Here is a 16149-nt window from a genome sequence, read left to right as displayed (position 1 = left end):
AGCCCAAGGAGGCGGAATATTCGTTCTTGTCTCTACTCAATCACGACATTAAAACCATAATGTACTTGGTGTCCAGAGGCCTCAATACTGATGGCTGTGACAGATACAAAGTGAGCTGAGGACAGAACCAGATTCTGCTATCAATTACGTAGGAATTTGGTGTTTCTGCTCAGCTGGGATGCATGTGAGGAAACTCCCCTGCCCCAAAAGAAAGAGTTGACATTTCTTTATAATGGAAGAAATCTGTTTCCACTTAAAATATTGCTGCCAAGGGTTCGCATACTATATAATTATTTTTTACATACCGCGCTCGGTTTTGATGATAGACACATGTGGATTTTGGAATCTGTGGCACTTCAAGTCACAGCATGATTTCCAATGGGGAGGCCCCCTGTTTGGGTGACCTCCTCCCCACTTCTCCTTTTCCCCTCCTGTTTTCCCACCTTGTAAGAGATCACAGAAGTTTACTTAGGGACCACTTCCTCTTACTCTCAAGAGACGTCAGTTGGCCTCATCCTGTCCTATCATCCAACGTGAAATAACTCAATGTTCTGTTCCAGCTGGCTTGCTCCCCAATCCTAGACAGTTTAGTGATGAAACACGGCACCCCCAGAATTCAGGAAGATCAGCGTCCTTTCTTGTGCATAGACAGCTGATGCTGGGTTAATCTTGCGGCTTCCCTGTCTCACCAGCCCCTTCCTCTGCCGGCTATGTGTGGCCAAGGGCAAGTTCAGTGCTGAACGCTGGTGCTGAGCCCCCTTCCCTCAGCCTTCTTTCTGCATTTTGTGTGCTTCCTTTCTGCATGCCTTTGCTTCCAACAGCCAGTACCTGCTGCTCTGTTTTCAGAGACTTACCCTTGGGTTGCTGGAGACTTGACTGGAAGTCTCTGGGATTTACCTCTCTCTGCAGCCTTACTGGGTGGTCAGGGAAAATGACGGCCCCAGCTCCACTGCCCAGCTCAGGACCCCTCTGTGCCGGAGCTCACACACCAGAGCTCCCCAGCAGGAAGGATACAGAGATGAACCTTTCCTGGCTTCCCTTTCTGTTTCCCGCCTCCCTCGCTCCCTCACCTGTTCCCCAGGGACCACATTCTTATTAAATCACTTGCACAGACATCCTCACTTAGGGATCTGCTTCTGGGGAACCCAACCGAAAACAACAGGTCACCTAGTATGCCCTTGGTTCATTTGGGGTGCGCTGGAAAGGCTCGTCCCTCCTCGACACACAAGTGCACAGGCACCCAGGTGGGACAATCACACGCAGAAGGATTTCATACCCAGGCAGGAAGCAGCTTTCACGTCTTCTTCCACCTTGTGGCAGCGACAAAGGCCACCAGGCCCGGGGATCTCAGCCTGTCCCCTGCAGCAGCAGAGGGAGCTGGGGATGTGCCTCTAATAGTCCAGGCTATGTTTGTTTGTTTGTTTAGTATTCTGTTTGAGAAGGTGATAGCTAGCTCACACGTGTGAGGATTAAATGAGATCACCGAACCCGGGGCCTGGCTCACAGCAGGCACTCAGTCACTGCCTGCCTGCCGAATCTGAATCTGCACTTGGATGATGCGCTTTGGGTCAGAAGTGACCCGAAACCCGTTCAAGGAGCCAGATGCCTCAATAGCCGGGCTCTGCCCCAGCGGCGTCTGCCCGTGCCTGTGGATTCCTTGCATTTCCAGGGACAGGAACCAGATGCTATCATAACTGCATGAAAAAAATGGTCCCTCACCAAGAAAAAAGGCCCTTGACGGACATTACGGAGGCTTTATGAGCCATCAAGTGCAACAGCTGGATAGTTCCAGGGAACATTTCTACCCAGCGACTGTTACGCAGCAGGCGATGTTTTATTATCTTTTCCCCTCTGTTTAATGCGCTGTTCACCTTCTGCCGGGATTCTTAGCCTTGATTATCAATCTCCACATAAAAATATAGGAACGTCCTCTTCTTCTTCCTCTCCTGGGGTCTCTCTGGCTTGCTCGTTACGGTCGGAATCGCGCACTCGTTAGCTGAGCGGACTGGAACCTTCACTCCCAGGAGCCAACAGATGACGTGGCGGGAGTGGGGGGCGTGGGGGCAGGGTGAGAAAGCAGGAGGAAGCAATGACCATTCTGTCTGGAGCATCAGAAAGTGACAGAATGACAGCCAATAAGAAGCCAGCCACAGAGGAAGACTCTTACTCAGTTGTGGCTGCGGTGTAGACATTTTAGGGATGAAGTCAACGTTTTCCCTAAACTGTACCCTTCTATTCTTTTGACAAAGGACACCTGGGGGCTGTGTCTGTGGGAAGCCACCAGGCTTCCCCGTGTCTTCACTTTTGCACCTGGACCCCTGCGTTTTCCATGCTCGATGCCTTCCTGGTGGTTAGCGCCGGACGGCAATGCCCACACGCTCCGCACCCCTGTTCACGACGGCAATAGAGATGTTGGCGGTATTGCTCCCCAGGTTCCTGGAAAGCAAGTGGATGGAGTTCACAGTCCCCAAGCGGCACTCTGCAAATTCCACCCAAGGCCAAGGAGAGAACACCAGGCCATCCCTGCCCTCTTTCCGAGTGACTGCACTGGTCTGGATTTTTATTCCTTCCTGTCTTGCCTCCTTTTGGACGGGAAAAGTTCCCAGGTGCTAGGGAACTGCCCAGCGTCTGTTAAGCCGACATCTGAATCGGGTACCAGAGGTCACTTTACACCAACCTGACCGCGTGTCTGCTTCCCAAGGGACACGGCCAACCCACGTGACCACTCCAGACTTGCCGAAGGGGCTTCTAGATCCTGGCCTGTTCTCAGTTAACTTTAGGCATTTATATCAGCTGATCTTGATAAAAATGCTCAGGATAACGTAGCCACTTGTTTAAACGCTGTAGAAAAGACTATTTCAGAAACATACTAGAACAGCCATGCTATTGGATTGAAACTCAAAAGCACTGGGCTAAGAATTCCATCTCTTCCAGGGCGCCTGGGTGGCTCAGTCAGTTAAGCATCTGACTTCGGCCCAGGTCATGATCTTGTGGTTTGTGAGTTCAAGCCCCACATCGGGCTCTGTGCTGACAGCTCAGAGCCTGGAGCCTGCTTCGGATTCTGTGTCTCATTCTCTCTCTGCCCCTCCCCCACTTGTGCTCTGTCTCTCTCTCTCTCTCTCAAAAATAAATAAACGTAAAAAATTAAAAAAAAAAAAGAATTCCATCTCTTCCTTTGCAAGAAAGGAGGCTGTCACCCTCCAGGGCAGAGAAGGTGGGGGCTTGCTGCCCCACCCCAGCTCTGTCTAATAGCTTCCAATCAGCCCACCGTCTGTGAATGAACCTGAACCTGAAGGCTTAATACATGCTCGCTCGGTCACGGCTGTGCCTTTGGCATGTGGAGGCCAGCCTGCTTTGTTTTCCTCCGATGCGGCCTCTTCCCAGTCTTAAGGGATGACTCCAAGATTTAATGACTCATCTATCTACATGTCAAGTGAGCCACTCAGATTCCCTCCCAGACCTTGTCCTCTGGACTGAAGAGTTCTTCCAACAGCCTACTTACTCTCAAAGAGACATCCCTCTACCCCCTCAGTAGTTTCGGCTTCTCTTTCACATGTTAAAGTATATTTATTAAAACTTCTTGGGGCGCCGGGGTGGCTCAGTTGGTTGACCATCCGACTTCAGCTCAGGTCACGATCTTGCATTCGTGGGTGTGAGTCCCGCGACGGGCTCTGTGCTGACAGCTCAGAGCCTGGAGCCTGCTTGGGATTCTGTGTCTCTCTCTCTCTCTGCCCCTCCCCAGTTCATGCTCTCTCTCTCTCTCTCTCTCAAAGATAAATAAATAAACCTTTAAAAAGTTAAAAAAAAAAAACATTTAAGAACTTCTAGGGGCACCTGGGTGGCTCAGTCAGTTGAGCGGCCGACTTTGGCTCAGGTCACGATCTCACAGTCCGTGAGTTCGAGCCCCACGTCGGGCTCTGGGCTGACAGCTCGGAGCCTGGAGCCTGTTACCGATTCTGTGTCTCCCTCTCTCTGACCCTCCCCTGTTCATGCTCTGTCTCTCTCTGTCTCAAAAATAAATAAATGTTAAAAAAATTTTAAAAATATATCTATTTAAGAACTTCTAGGTTCTAACAAATTTTTCTTCAGTCCAAGGACAAGGTGATACCTTTCACTGCATCTCCAATATCCTTTCTAAAAATGTCCAACAAACTTTGCTAGTGTTGGTTTCTCTGGTCATGATCTTAGACTGAATCTTCCAGCGACTAAGTCCTTAGGTTCTTGTCCTCAATTATAACCAGTTTCTCAACGTCTCCAATCCCGTAAGGACAGTTTGAATTGCTTTACCGAAAACACGGCTCCTTGCTAAGTTTCTCTGCTTGCGTCTTTACCTATTTATTCTACCTTGACAATATTTTATTACCTGGAGGAACTTAGTTTTGTGCACACATGTGGAGATTTGCCATGGTACTTTCTTATCTTGATCCTTTGCAAAAAATCTTAAATAAGGTCAGTTCAGTATGTTTTCCTAGGGGTTCCTAGTATTCACACTCCCCGCCCCCCCGAGAGAAGATGATCCTTTACCTAAACTCTTTATTTACTCTCTAAGACAATCCCCTCTCCAGCTCAAAACATCTTCTCTAGTGCCCACAAACCCCATCGACTTAGCTTTAGTGAGGTCTAACTGACATATAATAAACGGTGCATGCTCAAAGTATATAATTCGATAACTCCTGTCATATATGCACCTGTGAAACCATCACAAGATAGCAGATGTATCTGTCATCCCCCAGAGACCGTTTGTTATCTGTCCCTCCCTCCCCATGGGCAGTCAAGCACTGATATGTTTTCTGTCATTGCAGATTAGTTTGCATTGTCTATAATCTTATATAAATGAAATCATACCATATGTACTCTCCTGGTTTGGGTTGTGGGGGTGAGAGGGGGGGAGGGGTCTGGCTTCTTTCACTCACTGTAATTATTAAGATTCATCAGTGTTGTTGCATCAACCAATAGTCTGAACGGTCTGAATAGTATTCCATTGTGTTGACAGACCACGTTTTACGCATCCATTTATCAGCCAGTGGACACCTGCATTATTCCCGGTTTGGGGTTACTACGAATAATATTGCTATGAATGTTCCTGTCCCTCCACCGCTCTTTGGGGAATACCCAAAAGTGGAAGGGCTGGGTGGTACGACAGTGGAAAATCATTTCTACTGCTTCCGGTACGACATATTTTTAAATGGCTTCTAAAAATCGAAATAAAGTATATCCTCTCTTTCTCTTTTATGTATGCATTTTCTCAAAAACAAAACAAAACAAAAACAACTAAAGATAGTCCTCAAAGAACAAAACGAAGAAGTCAAAGGCCATGGGGCCTCGAGGGTGCCCATAATTCTTTGTCCACGAGGACCGCTCAGCCTTGACCCCTGTAGAATGGCACACAGCAGCTACGGGCAGGTGACGCTCAATCCCTTAGGGATAGGAGGAAAAGTAATTTCTCACTCCTGGAAGCCCTGTGGTGGGCAGGTGCTAAAATATTTATCAATCACATTCAGCCCACCAGCCCTCCTGGGTGTATTATTTGAGTACATGGAGGAATTTACGGCTCAGAACAGAACGGAAAATAAAGAAGACTTTCCTGTGTTTTGTCTCTGATGCTGTTAGACTTGTTTTGAAATTTACATAAAATAAAATTGAAACAAATACACAAAGGGAGAGAAAGAAGCCAGAGAAGAGAGTCAGTTATAAAAGAGGGAGGTCAGAGGAAAAAGAGAGTAGGACCAAAGTCTTAGAGTCCATGCTTTAGGTAAATCATTTACCTCATCCTGACATTTTTTAAGCACCGTGAAAAGACACGGGGAGAGTCATTGCTTGGGTTTTGAAGCCATGATGCAAGACCCCGTCCGAGCCGTCACCCTCGTGTCTCTTCCGTGACGGGGGCAATCACAGGTTCACCAATTGTGATTTTGAAGTTCCAGGTGTATAGGAAATAGACTTGGTTTTTTTTTTTGTTTTTTTTTTTTCCTTTAATTTATGAGCTCCAATAGAAATAGACGTAAACGGGGATATTTTTCCTGGCTGTGTAAGGAAATCCTAGTAATGTTGAAGTTTACCGCAGCGTGAACATCCCTTTGCTTCCCTCCCCCACAACTAAGCAGGTCCCAGGCTCCGTAAATCAATCTTCCTCACGTGCCCGGCCTTAAAGGAAATAAAGAACATACAATGTAGTAAGACCCCACGGGCCTTGGAGGCTGTGGTTGGCAATCGGGACCACAGGGGAGGCTTAAAGATTAATGGTGTCTATCTTTATTTTCTCTCTCTTTAACATGAACGCGAAAACAAAGTGCACGGCATCTTAAGTAATGAATGATAAAGGCTTCTCCAACTTATGCAAAAGACACAAAGATTAAGTTGAACATGTCACCAGGCGGGGATGCTACAGAACAAGGGATGAAGATGGGGCCAGCAGAAGTGTGCCACCCAAGGCCTGGCCAGCACACCCCCTCGGTGGCCTGATCGTCAAGACTCAGCTCCAGCAGCAGCCCCATCAAGTCTCCATACACACTTGACGAACCGCACAGAATGGAAAGGACTTTCCAGTGAACCTCCGTGCTGAGTCTAGGTTTGGTGGCCAATTTGGCTAGGCTATGGTGGCCAGTTGTTTGGCCAAACACCAGCCCGATGTTCCCAGGAAGGTGCTTTTTACCAAACTCTTTTTCTTTTAATGTTTATTTTTGAGAGAGAGAGAGACAGACAGACAGACACACAGAAGCCGAAGCAGGTTCCCGGCTCTGAGCTGCCAGCACAGAGCCCAACGCGGGGCTCAAACTCACGAACCGTGAGATCATGACCTGAGCCGAAGTCAGACACTTAACTGACAGAGCCACCCAGGCGCCCCCGGGGTGGGGGGGGAAGGTGCTTTATTAGATGTGATGGACATTTAAATCAATAGATTCTGAGTAAAGCACATTCCCTTCCATCATGTTAAATTTTTTTTCATATTTATTTTTATTTATTTTTTAGGGAGAGAGAGAGTGGGGGAGGGGCAGAGAGGCAGAGAGAGAGAGAGGGAGAGAGAATCCCAAGCAGGCTCCACACTGTCAGTGCAGAGCCTGATGGGGGGCTTGATCCCACGAACCGTGAGATCATGACCTGAGCTGAAATCAAGAGGTGGACGCTTAACCGACTGAACCATGCAGGTGCCCCGATGTTAAAGGAAACATCATGTTAAAGGAAAGCGCTCGCCTCAGGTACACAGTTGGGCAAAGTACTTAGTTCCCAAGGAGCGGGGACCGAAAGGAAGCCCCAGCCCTCGGGGCGTGGCGTCCAAGGCAGGGAGCCCCGTTCTTTCTCTCCTGCCCTACGCAGAGATGCTACTTCCACAGTGGAACTGAGCTTTGCTGCCTCACAGGTGACCCACCCCAGGAGAGATGGGAGGAGGCTACCAGACGCCCCAGGGGGCACTCACCAAACACTGACCGAGCGCCAGCCCCATTCCAAGGTTTGAGGATGCCACTAGGGAACAGAGAGACAAGTGCCTCTTTCTATGGATCCTACATGCTAGAAGGGGAGACAGGCCATAAGCCAGTAAGCAAATGAATGGATAAGATCACTTCTGATAATAATAACAAGAGCTGTGAAGTCACCTCTGACATCCAAACAACCACTCGACTCAGGGGGAGTGATCCTGGGAGTTCCGGGGTTCTCTGTTCTGAACTTCTATATTGTTTCTAAGTGCCCAGTAATGGGACTGAGGATCCTCTGGACTGAGAGCTCCTTGAGGGCAGTGGCTGCCCATTTGCTGTCTTTGGTGTCTAATGTAATGCCTGGCTTATAGCATGGACTTGAAAATGGTGGATGGACAGATGAACGGATGGATGGATGGATGGATGGATGGATGAGTGAATGAGTGAATGAAGACATACTGCCAGTATCTTATGCTGGGCGTCCTTAGAAGCATCCCTGGATGAGGATGAAAGTGCTGGGAGGGTTAATTGGCAGGTGGTTCCCGGAAGCAGGAGTAGGGGCGTGGGAGTGAGACTGGGAGGGAAGGAGGCCACCACAGGGTTCATTATCAAGGGGCTGCTGATCCAGGGGCAGCTGGGGCTCAGTCCTACTGAGGAAACCTGGACCATGGATCAGGGTCAGAGTGGACTAGGCCTCAGCAATGTCCCAACCAACGGGCAGGGGAGCTGGGGGAACTACCCCCACCTCCCGTCAGTCTTATTTGGGAGCTGTTCCCAACAGGATTTCCTCCCTGGCACTCTGGCTGGCCCCACGCTTGAGTGAGGTGGTCTCTGGCAGCCAGGGAAAACCCTGGGGCAGAGTCACAAAGGCGGGGGACCTCGGGAGCTACAAGGTTTGGTTCGGTGAACCATGAGTGGTAGGCACAGGGGGGCAGAGGTCAATAGCGCCTGCTACCACCAGCTACATCCATCGCGTGAGTTCCTGAGGGGCCCGGAGACAGTGGTGTGTGAGGGGCTGCGGGCCCCGGTGGGGGAGGCTCCTGGGAGACCCCAGCCAGGACTCCGTGACACGTTGGCTAGTAACCCTCCTCCACTCCCTCTCTCAACTTTACCCTGATACCCAGAGGCCCTGGAGGGTGGGAACAAGGTGTCATTTTGAGTTTAAAATACTTGCAGGTGGCTAGGGCATGTAGCAGGACTTAGGACTTCAGTGTTTCTTCATCCCTAGGGAGCGTCGCTAAAATTCGGCACAGCCAGGCTGGGGAAGAAACACTCTGCCCGCTCCGCGAGGGCCATCTTGCCACCTTCAATCGAGCACCAAGGAGACAGAGATGATACTAAAGGAAAATTTATTTGGGAAAAATGAACCACATTTATTTTTTGAGGCACCTAAAAGACTAGAAATAAATTGTGAGTGATGGTCCGCATTTATTCTTTTTTATTATCATTACTATTCAGAGCGGCCTGCCTCACGCTGATTACACCCTTTTCACAGCAGGCCCCAAGACAATTCGTCTCCCTTTGTCACGGCCAAGGCCCTTTTCCCCCTTTGCTAGAGTTGAAAAGGACAAACTAGGGACTCTTAAGGCCTCGGTGTTGGAGGCTGTCAAGAAAATGACACAGGCCATTATTTCTAGACTCTTGAAATGGCGTTTCCCGAATTTCGGTGTATTTCATGACAAACACACCAGGTTCCAGGAACAGCACGTCATTACCGTGTGATGCTGAAATCACTTCGGCCTCAGCTAAAGAGAAAGCCGATAATCAGAAGCAGTGTGCTGCAGGGAGGGGCGCCTGGGTGGCTCAGTCGGTTGAGGGGCTGGCTCTTGATTTCGGCTCAGGTCACGATCTCACGGTCGTGAGATCGAGCCCCGCGTCCGGACCCGTGCTCAGGGTGGAGCCTGCTGAAGACGCTCTCTCTCTCTCCCCCTCCCTGGCCTGCGCATGCGCACGCCCTCTCTCTCTCTCTCTCTCTCTCTCTCTCTCTCTCTCTCTCTCTCTCCCCTCTTAAAAAAAAAAACATGTTGCAGAATCTGTGTTGAAATCAATAATGATAAAAAAAATTCCATTTATGTTTTAGCCATCACAATTACTTTTCCCACGAATACTAGCGCTCCGAATGATGAGAACTCTGAGGCAGCATAATAAATTACACGATTTTCAAGTACGCTCCCGCGGTTGTTTTTTGTTTTTGTTTTTTTTTAAGTTTTAGCTTCTTTAAGCATTTCAGTCACTTGAGAAGCAAGACAGGCCTGAGTTTTTCAAGCATGGTTGGTTCCCTGTTTCAACATTCACTTATTGAGCTCCTGTTGTATACAAGGCATGGGCCAAGAGCAGGGCAGCCGGGGGTGGGGTGGGGATTGGACAGGCACTGTTCTCATGAGATCTAAGCCTTAATAATCAGATAGAAGAAAAAGAGAAATTCATTATTTCCATTTTAGAGGCAAGAAAATAAAAATCCCACCTTCAGGACCACCCCCCCGCCACCGCAATATAAAAAAGCAGAGACTTCACCGGGTCCCTTCGCGCTTCAATTCTACGTGTTTCTCACCAAATTAGTATCACGATGTCCCTAACTTCCTCCTTCCTATCCCCTCAATGAGAAGCCAATTTCTTGTTCAGTGGATAGACCACGCTGTGGACAGATTTGTGTTTTCGTCGACGAAATGATTCATCAGCATAGTGAACCCCTACCCAGTACCACATAAAATAACACGTCTTTCGTTTCTATAATGTCTTCCACATGATTTTATCCCCAAATGCTTTACATGCTTCACCAGGACAGCTATAGAATTAAAATAATAAATCAAAGCAGGGGACAAAAAGCGAAGAGGTTTAGTCAAGGGAGGAAAAGACAGGCTTGCAAGGAGACAGGAAGAAAAATGGGCGTACCTTGCTGCACTGTGCAGGTCCTGCCTCCTTCCCTCTGCATTAACTCTTTGATTGTTTGATTGTTTGTTTGTGTGTTTTGCCCCAGGCCCGGCCACCCGCCCCATCTCTTGCAAATCCTTCTCTGAAAAAGACTACCAGGCACTCACTCTCTCCTAAGAATCCCAATTTCCCAAGGATGCCTTCTTCGGGCTTTGTTCTGACTCCGTCTCCCCAAAACGTCCTAAAGCTAAACGGGGAATTTACTCCCTGAGCACGAGGTCTGAAGTGAAAGGGAAAAGGTGTGAAATTCTCAAAGAACTTCGGTGGAGGAAAATCTGGAGACTTGCCTGCCCTCCTCCCTTTTAGTCTGAGATTCGTTTGTTCATTCCACTAAAACTGAAGACAGTAGGCAGGTGCTGTGTGGGAGGAGGGAGACAGAGAGACAGGATGCCTTTACTTTTACACAGGGAGGTGAGGGAGGGCATCTGAGCAAAGATCTGAAGGAAGGGACGGCGGAGCCGAGCAGAAATCTGGGGAAAGGGCAGAGGGAACAGAAAGAGCAGAGCTTCGCAGGAGGGAATGGTCTCGCGCTCTCTGAGAAAGCACAGGGACGTGGGTGTGCCTGGAGCGTGGTAAGCAAGAGGGAGGGGGGGAGGACGAGGAAGAGCAGATCCCAAGTCCCTGGAAAACCTTCAGCTTCGACTCTGAGTGAGGTACGAAGCGGTATTTTAGCAACTTACAAAATTAGAAAAATACAAAGCCGTCGGTCAAAATGTTTTTCTCTGTAGCTTCTGTGACGCGTGTGCTTTGCATCGACCTTGGCCTCACTGTCCGATCCGTGCTTTCGTTTCCAGATTTAAGCCATGGGATAACAAGAGGGCCAACTCATGGGGGGCTCTTGAAGTTCAAATTTGCGTAAAGTACTCAGAATGGTGTGCGGCATAGATGAAACCCTCGATAAATGTCGCCTGGTTACATTTAAATGAGGAAGCACTGAGCACTACCACTCCGGCCTGGTGACCTGCTGGGACCTCTGCGGCAATTGTAAAGGTCAGGCGTCACACCTCAGAGACAAACACTGCCCACACGGGGCTCAGGAGCATAGTTCACCGCAGAGGCACCAGGCACCGTCGGCAACTGGCAACACGAGTGAGCCACAAGGCGAGGTTGTCCTCGGGAAGCTCCATCGGGTGGGGCTCAGTTGGTTGACTACACATTTCTAACTCGCCTGAAGGGGGTTTATCTTTTTGTTTTATAGCCCCAGAAAAAAATCCAACAGTAAGAAGGAAAACGCCAGAAGAAAGGAGGGAAGGGAGGAGCAACTAAGCAGTCTATTACCTGCGACTTGGGGAGGACTGAGGAGCAGGCAGCTGGGACCTGGCCAAAGCCAATGGTGAAAATGAATGAAAACGCTGAATACAATGGAAGCAAAAGGGGAAATAGTCTCTTTCTTTGTTGACTGCCCCACAGTCCACACTGGGGCTGGAAGAGGGAGGATGCGATGGCCCGGAGTCCATTCAGAAAGAGTGGAGGATGGACAGAGACCGGACATGACTTCATTAGTGTATGCTTTTAAAATCTACTTCCTGGGGTGCCTGGGTGGCTCAGTTGGTTAAGCATCCAACCTCAACTCAGGTCGTGACCTCACGGTCTGTGGGTTTGAGTCCTACATCGGGCTCTGCACTGGCAGCTCAGAGCCTGGAGCCTGCTTCGGATTCCTTGTCTCCTCTCTCTCTCTCTGCCCCTTCACTACTTGTGCATGCTCTCTCTCTCTCTCTCTCTCTCTCTCTCTCTCTCTCAAAAATAAATAAATAAACATAAAAGAAAAGAAAAGAAAGGAACTATTTCCTGGTCACTAGCTCAGGGGAAAAAGTGCCACGTAAGCACCCTGTAACGGTGGGCGTGACAAAAGTCGTCCACTCCATAGGGAATGTTGAGAATTCGCTGGGTTTCCCAGGGAGGGTAGAATGTTCCATCCCTTTCCGTTGCTGCCATCTTAATGTCGTCTGCAGGATCTAGACGACGTTTACAAAGTGCTCTCGCGTTTCCACGTGATCCTCACCACAACCCTGTGGAACAGACACGATGACGACCGCCATGTACCCGTGACCACCGCCAGGTAACCGAGGGAGCGTGCTTCCAGACGTCAAGTCACTCGCCTCAAGTCAGAACGTCCGTGGCCGGTTGTGGATTCCACCTCGGACTACTTCATCTTTCTCTTGATCCGATACCCTTCTTCTCCGCCCCCACCCTGACACTGGTAAAAAGAAGATACTCAAAATGTTCAGTAAGAACCAGAATGTCCAACCGTGAGAATACCTGAGCTTCCTCGGGCTCACTGCGCTTGCTTTGCCTTAGAACAGCCACACCGAGGCATGAATCGGGTTTTCAACCAAGGCAGAGCTGCGCAAATGATTTCCAGATGTTGCAAGGCGACTGCCAACACACCAACAGGCCAGCATTCAGACAAAGGGCTCGTTTAATCAGAAACTGCCCTGTTCTACACGATCCCTGCAGCAGGAGGTGGGAAAGGGCTGCAAACACTGGCCATTTTCTAAAGTGCAGATCACCACCTCCGAAAACGCGCAGATCGCCGGCCCCGAGTGGTGCGGGCCAAGCCATGAATGCCGTTTCTGTTATGGTCCACACACCCCCAACACAGAGCGGTTCTGGAGGCTGTTGGGGTTGGTCCTGGATGTTAGGGTTATCCATTTCAAGCGTTTCAAGATTTTTTTTTTCTTTGAACACAAAGGAGAATAGTGTAGACTTAGAATTACGGCCACTTTTTCTTCAGTGCTTTCACTGTCTCTCGTAAGCAATCGAGGATTTACTTTTTCATGCAGCAAACACCTGAGACTGTTTCCTTGAGCCCCTGACATCTGATGGCACTCAATATACATTTGGCTCCTCTTAATGTGTCCCTCTCATACTGCAACAGATGCGTGTTCAAGCGGAACTATGTTCACACGGGTAGGATTCCTACAAATTCGTTTCATCCATATACATGAGCAAGAGTCCCCTCTTTTCCGAGAAGGCCACGGAGGTTTTCTAAGAAAAGCGAGCTTGACCTGCCCAGAGTAAATAAACAAGAAACCCAGAGGGTAGGGGCTTGGCCTCCAATTCAGGCCTTCAAAACTGCTGCCCTAAGCTGTGCCAACAAGCCCACACTGTACCTCTGTGTAGCAGATGGACAGAGAGGCCCTCAAGGATTGAGGGAGCCCAGAGGGAGGACCTCAGCTCGACCAGCGTGGTGGTGGCTGCATTTAAGCCTCACCCGCCCCTCTAATTGTTGTTGTTGTCCCAGGAGCAGACAGCATGATTTTGCATGCCGACTCCAACCAGAAATGTGCCACAGGAAGTCAGTGGAAGCCTCACTTCCGGGGGGAGGGGCATGGAACAGACCAACGGGGAGCTGGAGCGGGCCAGGGAAGGGTCTAACTGGGGGCAAGCGGGGAAGGAATCGACACCAGGTCAGAATGAGATTCCGGCGAGGGGGCAAGTGTAGGTACCATACGCTTCAGTGAAAACAAGAGACAGCAAAAGCATAATAATACAGCAAAGTTCCGCGACATGAGCCCCTAGAAGCACTCCGTCTTCCCTAGAGGCGTCATTCCATTAGAACAGACACTCACTTGGGAATTTTCTCCAACCCCACAGTGAATCGTTAGGAAAGAGCCAGATCTTGAGCGCACAGCTCCATTTTCTGTCTCCTACATCACCTGAGACCAACCGGGCTGTGTTTGGCATAGTTTTTCTCTGGTGCTAATTGCTCAAGTGCTCATCAGAGGAAGATGTGAGCATCCCTCAGGGGGCACAGTACCTGATGGAAGAACACGAGGACCACACGTAGTCCCGTGGTCCGTCTCGTCCTTCTCTGACTTCACAAACTCTCAGCATAAAACCAAGCACTACTGTTCTGTGTTCACACGGCCTGGGACTAAAGAAAGGCTTCGCTGTACGACATTATATATGAAAAGTGCGTGCTGTAGCAGAGCAACAAGGCACTGTTTGCCTCGGCTGCTGGCAAGAACGTGCAGAGGGCTTTTAGGCAGGACCTTCCCGTAACAGAAATAGCTGTGCATACAGAGCACGTGTCTACACAGCACTAAGAGGAGGTGTGCCGAGGAGGGTGATGAACGGATCAACCTGGTCCTGAAGCCGGGGCCTCGGAGCCAGGAGACAGCTCTTGCAGCTTGACTTAGCCCCTGACCCTAGGACCCAAGCTGGTCTTAGTTTTAATGCCTGGAAAACCAGACAAATCAGTCACGAACAGTCGGTGCCGTGCGCAAGGGGCTTGGAGAAAGCAGTTAGGTAATAGAAGGAGCCGTCCATACGCAAAGATGAAAGAAATCACATGACAGGTCGAGCTGGACAGAAATATAATAACATCCCTGACGAACGAATGATGGAAGGAAATGAGGAATAAGGCAAGAGAGGAAGAGAAAGCAGAGCAAATGGATCCCACAAAATGTATGTGAGGGCACTCCGATATTGCAGAGAACACCAAAATGTCCCCAGAATATTCCAAACCCAGGACAGACGCACTTTTAATCAACAGCAGAAAACTGCTTCAAGGTCAGAGTCTTCAAGAAGAGAATCAATGAGTTCAAAATTACCCCATTACTGGAAAATCAGAGGCAGAGAGGGGGAGGGAGAAGCATTAATGAATGGGATGGACCCAAGAGGGAGCAAACGGATGCACCCTAAAGGGTTTGGAGACGCTGAGTAACCAGAGGGAATCAAACCTGCACCAACAGATTTGGAGACATTCACATTTCCGCTACGAAAATAGGCAAAATTAAAAAAGAAAAAAAAAAAACATTGATAATCAAAGATGGCCTCTATATAATCGTACTGAGAAGTCTGATTTGACTGTAATAAGAAGTCATGGTCTTCCAAAGGTTGTGAACTCAATACGAGAGCTGTAAACAAAAGAGGCAGTAGTAAGACATGACACTCAAGACACATGCCCACCAAGCGCCCAGATATGGCGGCACCAGCTCTGCGGGACTGGAACCTGCCTTTGCAAAGCTCACGTGACAGCTGGTAGTTTTCACCGTTTTCAAACACTTGCTCTGAACGGAGAGGAGACTCCTCCAGATGCTCATTTCCTTCATGGATTAAAACAACAACAACACGATTTTAAATGGCCATTCAAGGTTATTTGGGAAAGAACATCAACGTGAAGACCGGAGGTCAGCTGAAAGATTCGTCTGATTTACCAGGATCCAAGGCAATCGGACGCATAATCCAGAATTTGGTCGCTGCTCTTCAAATAAAAACAGATTCCTTGGGCTCAGCCTGCAATGCTGGGGATCCACCCAGGAGGTCTTCCTACATTTCACGTTCCGTACATAATTAAGTAAATCTTCACCCAAAGTGAACAGCCAACAAATGCAAAAAACCTAATCACACCCTACTCTGCCATTTCCCAGCACTGTGGGAGCAGGAAGATTCCCTCCTTTGTGAAGTTCAAAGTCAACACACAACAGCCACCCAACTTGATGAGAATTGTGCCCGTCTTTCTTTGGTTACTACAACTATTTATGTTTTTAGTATGAGGTTACTATTTTTCCCCCCCAAAAAATGTTTTTCAAAAACCAGGGCACGGAAATTCTAAAGCACAGACAGTCTACCACGATGCTGCTATTTCAAGAAATAAAGAAATTCTGGGAAGATAAGGATCAAAGGACAAAACGCTCCGGGCATCATCATTTTCTAAAGCAGGCGCCTCTCAAACTATCTGTGGTGAGGAATCACTTTTTCTTTGATTTTTAAAAATTTTTTTTAATGTTTACTTATTTTTGAGAGAGAGAGAGAAAACATGAGCAGGGAGGGGCAGAGAGAGAGGGAGACACAGAATCCG

The 16149-nt window shown here is 48.8% G+C and overlaps 1 protein-coding gene and 1 long non-coding RNA gene across 4 annotated transcripts in view; one reads left to right on the top strand and one right to left on the bottom strand.

Moving 5' to 3' along the window:
• Positions 1–9370, top strand: part of LOC128313073 (uncharacterized) — a 29130-nt gene extending 19760 nt beyond the window's left edge. Inside the window, exon 3 of the long non-coding RNA XR_008293238.1 lies at positions 8641–9370. This is a non-coding gene — a long non-coding RNA (uncharacterized LOC128313073). The remainder of the gene's footprint in view (positions 1–8640) is intronic.
• KIF26B (kinesin family member 26B) overlaps positions 1–16149 on the bottom strand; it is a 469574-nt gene that overhangs the window by 232744 nt on the left and 220681 nt on the right. The gene's annotated exons all lie outside the window — the stretch shown is intronic.

The sequence above is a fragment of the Acinonyx jubatus genome, chromosome E4 (genome assembly GCF_027475565.1).
Source record: "Acinonyx jubatus isolate Ajub_Pintada_27869175 chromosome E4, VMU_Ajub_asm_v1.0, whole genome shotgun sequence".
Lineage (NCBI taxonomy): Eukaryota > Metazoa > Chordata > Mammalia > Carnivora > Felidae > Acinonyx > Acinonyx jubatus.
This window is presented reverse-complemented; position numbering and strand designations above follow the sequence as displayed.